Source organism: Carassius auratus, unplaced genomic scaffold, assembly GCF_003368295.1.
Source record: "Carassius auratus strain Wakin unplaced genomic scaffold, ASM336829v1 scaf_tig00218250, whole genome shotgun sequence".
Lineage (NCBI taxonomy): Eukaryota > Metazoa > Chordata > Actinopteri > Cypriniformes > Cyprinidae > Carassius > Carassius auratus.
Genome location: NW_020529409.1, coordinates 55001 through 62500, shown reverse-complemented (window position 1 = coordinate 62500; position 7500 = coordinate 55001). Strand labels below are relative to the sequence as shown.

The following is a 7500-nucleotide window of genomic DNA, read 5'->3' as shown; positions in this document are numbered from 1 at the left end:
CCATACCTAAACCTGCTAAGATTCAGAGATCGGGCATTGACTCTTTTTTTTTTTTTTTTTTTTAAATGAAAGATTATTATATAATTCGTGAAATTTTCCAAAGAGATTAAAGCACCTGGTATTCCCAGGCAGTCTCTCATCAAAGTGCTAACCAGACCTAAACCTGCTAAGATTCAGAGATCGGGCATTGACTCTATTTTTTGGCAAAATTATTATATACTAAGTGAAAAATGTCCAAAAAGCTTACAGCACCTGGTATTCCCAGGCAGTCTCCCATCCATGTACTAACCAGGCCCAAACTTGTTAATATTCAGAGATCGGGCATTGACTCTATTTTTTGGCAAAATTATTATATACTAAGTGAAAAATGTCCAAAAAGCTTACAGCACCTGGTATTCCCAGGCGGTCTCCCATCCAAGTACTAACCAGGCCCAAACCTGCTTAGCTTCCGAGATCAGACGAGATCGGGCATAGCCAGGTTGGTATGGCCGTAAGCGAAGACAGCAGCAAAGAGAGGGCTATTTAAAGACCAGCCAATCTAATCGCCAGTACATTATATAAGTAGGAAAGAAAACCCAAAAGCTTATAGCACCTGGTATTCCTAGGCAGTCTCTCATCAAAGTGCTAACCATACCTAAACCTGCTAAGATTCAGAGATCGGGCATTGACTCTTTTTATTTATTTTTTTTTTTTAAATGAAAGATTATTATATAATTCGTGAAATTTTCCAAAGAGATTAAAGCACCTGGTATTCCCAGGCAGTCTCTCATCAAAGTGCTAACCAGATCTAAACCTGCTAAGATTCAGAGATCGGGCATTGACTCTATTTTTTGGCAAAATTATTATATACTAAGTGAAAAATGTCCAAAAAGCTTACAGCACCTGGTATTCCCAGGCAGTCTCCCATCCATGTACTAACCAGGCCCAAACCTGTTACAGTTTTTCTCAATTGCTAAAACACCAAAACCCATTGGCTGAACAAAGTTCTCAGTTGCCTGAACTTATTTAGCTAATTGTGCAGTCTGTTGTCAATACCTTAAACCATTTCACATGGTAAAACACAATTTGCAGATCTCACTTAGACTCTTCAGCAAAACGCTAAACACATTCTCATTCTCAAAACACATTCTGCACTCTAATGCACATGTCATTCATACTGGTAAACACAAGTGGCAACAATCAAATACAAATAGAGAACATATGTCATTGATTAAACACAACCACTCAAAATTGATTTAACCTGTTTCAAATGATGTGACACAACCAATATAAGCCAGTTCAGAGAGCAAACAGGTTGTTGAAGGTGGGAAGGAGGACGAGTGCGTATGCGAGGTGGGCGACGAGGAGGAGGGCAAGAAAGAGGAGGAGGAGGGCAAGAAAGAAGAGGAGGAGGAGGAGGAGGAGGAGGGCAAGGAAGAGGAGGAGGAGGAGGAGGGCGAGGAAGAGGAAGAGGAGGAGGGCAAGAAAGAGGAAGAGGAGGAGGAGGAGGAGAAGGAGAGGCCGAAACATGATTGGACAGCGGGCCATTGTTGAAGTCCCTGGTCAACGAGGTCAACAAATCAACAAATAACAATAATTACACTATCACAGAGACCAAGCACAAGTTTATGAGATGCAGGGTACAGTACTGTAAAAATAGGGGTAGAAGGAGGAAGAACCAAAAAAAAAACCTGCAAAGAGCAAAGCAGAGTAGTAATTTCTGATCAATTTTGAGCTACTATGATAGAACATGTTTTCGTTCATCAAAAGACAAATGACGGAATAATATGAACTTTGTTTTGAGATTAAAAATTTACTTTTCCCTGAGAACTACGTTTTGAAAAATGTATTTTCTATTTGTTGGTGTATTGTTTACTGACTGCTTGATAGTGTATATCATTTTGATCACTTTGTTTATGATTTGAGAGCAGTGTTTGATTTTGAACACAGGTAAAACTGTTTTGAGGCGAAAGTTTCATTTTGCAAGAGGAGTCAGAGGTTTTGTAAATAGTGCTTGAAGATGAGGTTTTGTGTTCAATGTTTTCAGAAAATGGAGCAAGGTTTCAGAAATTGTGTTTTAGCAATTGAGAAAAACTGTAATATTCAGAGATCGGGCATTGACTCTATTTTTTGGCAAAATTATTATATACTAAGTGAAAAATGTCCAAAAAGCTTACAGCACCTGGTATTCCCAGGCAGTCTCCCATCCATGTACTAACCAGGCCCAAACCTGTTAATATTCAGAGATCGGGCATTGACTCTATTTTTTTTTTTTTTTTTTTTTTATTGAAAGATTATTATATAATTCGTGAAATTTTTCAAACAGATTAAAGCACCTGGTATTCCCAGGCAGTCTCCCATCCATGTACTAACCAGGCCCAAACCTGCTAATATTCAGAGATCGGGCATTGACTCTATTTTTTGGCAAAATTATTATATACTAAGTGAAAAATGTCCAAAAAGCTTACAGCACCTGGTATTCCCAGGCGGTCTCCCATCCAAGTACTAACCAGGCCCAAACCTGCTTAGCTTCCGAGATCAGACGAGATCGGGCATAGCCAGGTTGGTATGGCCGTAAGCGAAGACAGCAGAAAAGAGAGGGCTATTTAAAGACCAGCCAATCTAATCGCCAGTACATTATATAAGTAGGGAAGAAAACCCAAAAGCTTAAAGCACCTGGTATTCCTAGGCAGTCTCTCATCAAAGTGCTAACCATACCTAAACCTGCTAAGATTCAAAGATCGGGCATTGACTCTTTTTTTTTTTTTTTTTTTTTAAATGAAAGATTATTATATAATTCGTGAAATTTTCCAAAGAGATTAAAGCACCTGGTATTCCCAGGCAGTCTCTCATCAAAGTGCTAACCAGACCTAAACCTGCTAAGATTCAGAGATCGGGCATTGACTCTATTTTTTGGCAAAATTATTATATACTAAGTGAAAAATGTCCAAAAAGCTTACAGCACCTGGTATTCCCAGGCAGTCTCCCATCCATGTACTAACCAGGCCCAAACCTGTTAATATTCAGAGATCGGGCATTGACTCTATTTTTTGGCAAAATTATTATATACTAAGTGAAAAATGTCCAAAAAGGTTGCAGCACCTGGTATTCCCAGGCGGTCTCCCATCCAAGTACTAACCAGGCCCAAACCTGCTTAGCTTCCGAGATCAGACGAGATCGGGCATAGCCAGGTTGGTATGGCCGTAAGCGAAGACAGCAGCAAAGAGAGGGCTATTTAAAGACCAGCCAATCTAATCGCCAGTACATTATATAAGTAGGAAAGAAAACCCAAAAGCTTATAGCACCTGGTATTCCTAGGCAGTCTCTCATCAAAGTGCTAACCATACCTAAACCTGCTAAGATTCAGAGATCGGGCATTGACTCTTTTTATTTATTTTTTTTTTTTAAATGAAAGATTATTATATAATTCGTGAAATTTTCCAAAGAGATTAAAGCACCTGGTATTCCCAGGCAGTCTCTCATCAAAGTGCTAACCAGACCTAAACCTGCTAAGATTCAGAGATCGGGCATTGACTCTATTTTTTGGCAAAATTATTATATACTAAGTGAAAAATGTCCAAAAAGCTTACAGCACCTGGTATTCCCAGGCAGTCTCCCATCCATGTACTAACCAGGCCCAAACTTGTTAATATTCAGAGATCGGGCATTGACTCTATTTTTTGGCAAAATTATTATATACTAAGTGAAAAATGTCCAAAAAGCTTACAGCACCTGGTATTCCCAGGCGGTCTCCCATCCAAGTACTAACCAGGCCCAAACCTGCTTAGCTTCCGAGATCAGACGAGATCGGGCATAGCCAGGTTGGTATGGCCGTAAGCGAAGACAGCAGCAAAGAGAGGGCTATTTAAAGACCAGCCAATCTAATCGCCAGTACATTATATAAGTAGGAAAGAAAACCCAAAAGCTTATAGCACCTGGTATTCCTAGGCAGTCTCTCATCAAAGTGCTAACCATACCTAAACCTGCTAAGATTCAGAGATCGGGCATTGACTCTTTTTATTTATTTATTTTTTTTAAATGAAAGATTTATTATATAATTCGTGAAATTTTCCAAAGAGATTAAAGCACCTGGTATTCCCAGGCAGTCTCTCATCAAAGTGCTAACCAGACCTAAACCTGCTAAGATTCAGAGATCGGGCATTGACTCTATTTTTTGGCAAAATTATTATATACTAAGTGAAAAATGTCCAAAAAGCTTACAGCACCTGGTATTCCCAGGCAGTCTCCCATCCATGTACTAACCAGGCCCAAACCTGTTAATATTCAGAGATCGGGCATTGACTCTATTTTTTGGCAAAATTATTATATACTAAGTGAAAAATGTCCAAAAAGCTTACAGCACCTGGTATTCCCAGGCAGTCTCCCATCCATGTACTAACCAGGCCCAAACCTGTTAATATTCAGAGATCGGGCATTGACTCTATTTTTTTTTTTTTTTTTTTTTTATTGAAAGATTATTATATAATTCGTGAAATTTTTCAAACAGATTAAAGCACCTGGTATTCCCAGGCAGTCTCCCATCCATGTACTAACCAGGCCCAAACCTGCTAATATTCAGAGATCGGGCATTGACTCTATTTTTTGGCAAAATTATTATATACTAAGTGAAAAATGTCCAAAAAGCTTACAGCACCTGGTATTCCCAGGCGGTCTCCCATCCAAGTACTAACCAGGCCCAAACCTGCTTAGCTTCCGAGATCAGACGAGATCGGGCATAGCCAGGTTGGTATGGCCGTAAGCGAAGACAGCAGAAAAGAGAGGGCTATTTAAAGACCAGCCAATCTAATCGCCAGTACATTATATAAGTAGGGAAGAAAACCCAAAAGCTTAAAGCACCTGGTATTCCTAGGCAGTCTCTCATCAAAGTGCTAACCATACCTAAACCTGCTAAGATTCAGAGATCGGGCATTGACTCTTTTTTTTTTTTTTTTTTTTTAAATGAAAGATTATTATATAATTCGTGAAATTTTCCAAAGAGATTAAAGCACCTGGTATTCCCAGGCAGTCTCTCATCAAAGTGCTAATGTCACAGGCCGGAGCGGACCACCAATTCAACGGGTCTCGCTCCTCCCTCTAACTTCCACCTCGAGGAGGTCCCACAACACCCCAATGAATGGACGGACAACCAAGATTAAAATGTAACAATTTTATTTGTTTAAAAGTTTGGGGAAAGGGGTAAGGAAACTTTAAAACTAATGATGACTCGAACTATTCTTTATCCACAAATACGGATTCCAGTCTCAAGAACACTCCTCTTCAGCCCTTCCTCGACAACACTCCACTTCAGCCTTTAATTTCCCGCCGACTCCACTCCAGGTAAGTTTAAAGCAAGAGCTAGGCAGTTGACGTGCAGGGGTTCTAGCTCTCAGGTAAATACAGAGTTCAATACACAGGTGAGTATTCACAGGGCTAAGCTGTTAGCGTGCAGGGGTTCTAGCTCTCAAGTAAGTACAGTGTTCCATACACAGGTAAGTATTCAAAGGGCTGGGCTGTTAGCGTGCAGGGGTTCTAGCTCTCAGGTAAATACAGTGTTCGATACACAGGTGGGTATTCACAGGGCTGGGCTGTTAGCGTGCAGGGGTTCTAGCTCTCAGGTAAGTACAGTGTTCGATACACAGGTAAGTATTCACAGGGCTGGGCTGTTAGCGTGCAGGGGTTCTAGCTCTCAGGTAAGTACAGTGTTCGATACACAGGTAAGTATTCACAGGGCTGAGCTGTTAGCGTGCAGGGGTTCTAGCTCTCAATGTAAGTACAGTGTTCCATACACAGGTAAGTATTCACAGGGCTGAGCTGTTAGCGTGCAGGGGTTCTAGCTCTCAATGTAAGTACAGTGTTCCATACACAGGTGGGTATTCACAGGGCTGGGCTGTTAGCGTGCAGGGGTTCTAGCTCTCAGGTAAGTACAGTGTTCGATACACAGGTAAGTATTCACAGGGCTGGGCTGTTAGCGTGCAGGGGTTCTAGCTCTCAGGTAAATACAGTGTTCGATACACAGGTGGGTATTCACAGGGCTGAGCTGTTAGCGTGCAGGGGTTCTAGCTCTCAATGTAAGTACAGTGTTCCATACACAGGTAAGTATTCACAGGGCTGAGCTGTTAGCGTGCAGGGGTTCTAGCTCTCAATGTAAGTACAGTGTTCCATACACAGGTGGGTATTCACAGGGCTGAGCTGTTAGCGTGCAGGGGTTCTAGCTCTCAGGTATGTACAGCGTTCAATACACAGGCAAGTATTCACAGGGCTGGGCTGTTAGCGTACAGGGGTTCTAGCTCTCAGGTAAATACAGTGTTCGATACACGGGTGGGTATTCACAGGGCTGGGCTGTTAGCGTGCAGGGGTTCTAGCTCTCAGGTAAGTGCAGTGTTCGATACACAGGTAAGTATTCACAGGGCTGAGCTGTTAGCGTGCAGGGGTTCTAGCTCTCCATGTAAGTACAGTGTTCCATACACAGGTAAGTATTCACAGGGCTGAGCTGTTAGCGTGCAGGTGTTCTAGCTCTCAATGTAAGTACAGTGTTCCATACACAGGTGGGTATTCACAGGGCTGAGCTGTTAGCGTGCAGGGGTTCTAGCTCTCAAGTAAGTACAGTGTTCACTACACGGGTGAGTATTCACGGGGCTGGGCTGTTAATGCACTACTCACCACTGAAGATATTCAGAGGTCTGTATTCCAAGCAGATACGGGTTTAGTCGATGACTGACGGCTGGTGGGCCTTACAGGTGAGACTGCAAACAATACTGGGCTTCCCGCCCAGCTTGACAAGGGGGCACACGGGGGAGGATCGGCTGTTGTCCTTCGCTTCCCTCGTCAAATAAACAGCACAGACGACACGCACAGGGCCGGTGGTTGCCGACAAGGCCAATGACACAACGTCACATGGATAAAAAGGATAAGGCTTTGATTTAAAAGCTTACAGAGATTGCTGCGTGGGCAACGTCATCCAACCTCCTCCAGAGGCGCCTCCAACACGTCCGAGCTCCAGCTTACTTAAGGTAAAAACTGTGGTTGCCACCAATACACTACTCCTCTCCGTCAGGCCTCTTCCTACGACCAGGGACACAACCACGGACAAACACCACACACCACAAAGGCACTACAATTCTTCTCGTGTGTACACTTCAATATAGCAGCACTCACCACACTCCACACACTCAGTGAAAGAAGATCGGTGGTGTATTCCCGTTTCGGGCTCAGAGTCCTGACAGGGCGGGTCAGATGGACAAAGGCAGGAGGGCAGACCACAGCAGGCAGATATATCGTACACCGGAGTCTCTCCGTCTTTCCCAGCGATCTCCAACGCAAGGCACTACTATCAACACTGAGTAAACACACAAGCACTGAGGATTATCAGATCAACACAAGAGGGGGGGGGGGATTTTCCACTGCTACGGAGAGATATGCAGTCGGAATCCTTTCTTAAAGGCGGTTAGTCTCCCTCCACATCCATCATTCACTCTCCACAATATACAAGAAATGTTCGTAAAGTCTTCACCCACCAGTGCA

General features: G+C 42.7%; 5 non-coding genes across 5 annotated transcripts; all 5 read right to left on the bottom strand.

The window, feature by feature from the left end:
* Positions 1–377: 377 nt before the first annotated feature.
* LOC113104923 (5S ribosomal RNA) lies at positions 378–496 on the bottom strand. The gene has a single exon (XR_003292218.1). It is a non-coding gene; the product is annotated as a 5S ribosomal RNA (ribosomal RNA).
* Positions 497–2440: 1944 nt separating this feature from the next.
* On the bottom strand, positions 2441–2559 carry LOC113104921 (5S ribosomal RNA). Its single transcript, XR_003292216.1, has one exon. It is a non-coding gene; the product is annotated as a 5S ribosomal RNA (ribosomal RNA).
* A 510-nt stretch (positions 2560–3069) lies between these two features.
* Positions 3070–3188, bottom strand: LOC113104886 (5S ribosomal RNA). The gene has a single exon (XR_003292183.1). It is a non-coding gene; the product is annotated as a 5S ribosomal RNA (ribosomal RNA).
* Positions 3189–3699: 511 nt separating this feature from the next.
* LOC113104920 (5S ribosomal RNA) lies at positions 3700–3818 on the bottom strand. The gene has a single exon (XR_003292215.1). It is a non-coding gene; the product is annotated as a 5S ribosomal RNA (ribosomal RNA).
* An 803-nt stretch (positions 3819–4621) lies between these two features.
* LOC113104919 (5S ribosomal RNA) lies at positions 4622–4740 on the bottom strand. Its single transcript, XR_003292214.1, has one exon. It is a non-coding gene; the product is annotated as a 5S ribosomal RNA (ribosomal RNA).
* Between the last annotated feature and the right edge of the window lie 2760 nt (positions 4741–7500).